Here is a 2,584-nt window from a genome sequence, read left to right on the forward strand (position 1 = left end):
GACGTGTAAATCTAAGATTTTTATTGGTGTGTATATAGGGAAATCGTGAAAATTCATCTAAAGTTTTCCGGGAAAATAGGCCACTATAATTTTTTATGAATTTCACAATTGTTATATGACTAAATCTAGTCATTTAAGAGTTAATCTGCATCAATTATAAAATGTGTGTTCCTTGGCAGTTCGGATTTTTCTTAAGTAGTGAACTCCATACTTCACGTTTAGTATAAATCTAGTTTCAGTGAAACTTTTGCGCTAATTAAGAGAACACTACGGATATTAAATGAACTTGGTTCTCAGAAGAGTAACTCGTTAAAACTTGAAAGTTCAGAACAAGTTCGAATTGAACTTCTTTTGTACTTGAAGGTAAAATCAAACTTAAACGAACTTTATGTGAACTGTAAAGTTAATTACGTAAAAGGAGAGCTGATTAAGCCAAAACATTCCCTTTTATTCGAACTTTTGGATGCTTAGGTATCATGTGTTTATTGGGCTATTGAGGTTTTATAGCGGTTCAGGATCGATGGATACGTACCGATGCGATGGCGAGCGCTTGCTGATGGCGTTTGCACTGCGAATCGGCCACTTACGCGACCAAGGCATAGCTAATTTCGTCTTCTTTCTTTGTCGATATCGACGAACTACGGTCGAGACCTTATTGGCCACGCCGAGAACGGTCCCCCTTTACTTTTAGGGCTTAACGGCCCGAAGATACGCTCGGTAAGTATGAGACATGAGAGTACAGTATTTTGCGATTAGGCGTAGATCGGATACTTGATCTAGGCCGAATCGTGTAGACAGAGAGGATGGCGTATTAATCGCTCAGCGCCAAAAGGTCCTGTTGAAGGCACACAGGCATTGAAGGACTTTTATTCTGCCCATAAAAGCATAACTGTCCCATATGGATTTTCGAACCACCAACTTTTATTGACGCAAAATCCATGTTTCAATGTATACTTTACTATGCATATAAAAATTGACATGCTTTGTTTGAAAATATTGTGGAAAAATATGAACTTTGTGCAGTCTCATATTGAAAAATGAAGGCATAACAGTCTCTATATGAACTTTCAACCAAATAGTAAATTGTGTTCAAGTTTTTAGTATTTACTAATCAATAGAAGCAAAATGAGTTACCTGTGCGTTTGTGCGAAATGAATATAGCATGTACAAACAGAGGCGCGTCCACTTTCAGAACCATGGAAAGGACAAACATTGGCAAATATTATGTGCACAGTGAAGATAAAAAATATGTTGACTCTATGGAATCCTGAGCTGGAAATTGGAAATTACTATTTTTAAGGGGCTCAAACGCAGAGAGTGTCAGCCATTACTAGTAGACTAGGAAAGTTTTTCGTCTTTACATGACTGGTAACGACTGAGTACCTTAACAATAGGAAAGAAGACTCTATCGCCTGAAAAAAGAGACTAAAAAGAAACACAAAAGAAACATAAACGAGGCCGAAAAGATACCAAACAAGAATAAAGAAAACAATACGAAACCTAATAGAAGCCTATAGATAAGATTTTGATTCTTCATACCATCAGAGCAGAGATATTTCTTAGAGCTAACACATTTTTCGAGAATTCCTCGTGGCAATACGACAAGTATTGCTGTGCGTTTTCTCATGACCTTCTTTAGAAATTTTATCAGAAAAGATTTCAGGTGTGTTTAGATAATACTCTGGAAATTTCTAAAATAGCATATATAGTGATATTTTCCAAGGAATTTCTTCACGAATTATATTTAAGATACCTCAAGAATTAAACCTGGATTTTTCAGGGATAACCACAGAAATGGAATTCCTCGAAAGATTTATTTCAAAAATCATCGGAATTCTTCCAAAAAATCTTTGAGATTTTTTTTTATAGAAGGTCCTAATCCAAGATTTTATCCAGCGATTCATCCATCGATTTTTCTGGGAAATTGTCCAAGATTCTTGGTCAAATATCTCCTGAAATTCAATCCATAACTTCTTCAAAAATTCCTCCAGTAGTTTCTTGGGAATTCACATGAAACTGTTTTTCAGGATTTATATAAGATTTCAAACAAGAGATTTCTCTGAAGCAATTATCTTCAGCAATCGCTCCAGACATCCTTTTAAATATTTCTACAGAATTTACTCCACTAATTCTGCGATTTTCTCAAGTAAGGTACCGTGGGGTAAGTGGATACAGAAAAATCAATAGTTAACTTCATTGTTATGTACAGTTAACGTGAATAGTTTAACTCAAACTTTTTTCTGTGGATAACAAATAAGGGACTATTGTACTTCAAATCGTCATTTATTTCGATTTTTCTGATTGTTATGTATTGAGAATGAGAGACTTAAAAATTTGCGCCAAATGATCCACTTGCCGCACCATGGTGGGGTAAGTGGATCACCATTAAAAAAAATCTGTTCTCGAAACAAATGTAGTATGATTATGTTTATTAAGAATGATATTTCCCTCGCACTTGTTGTTAGTGCTAGTAATGTACATTTTATTACTTTAAAATTAAAAATTATCTTTATTTAATCAAAATATAATAAAAAGTATGTAAATATTAGTTCATACTAATTAGAACAAAAAAAAACATTGTAAC

The sequence above is a fragment of the Aedes aegypti genome, chromosome 2, assembly GCF_002204515.2.
Source record: "Aedes aegypti strain LVP_AGWG chromosome 2, AaegL5.0 Primary Assembly, whole genome shotgun sequence".
Classification (NCBI taxonomy): domain Eukaryota; kingdom Metazoa; phylum Arthropoda; class Insecta; order Diptera; family Culicidae; genus Aedes; species Aedes aegypti.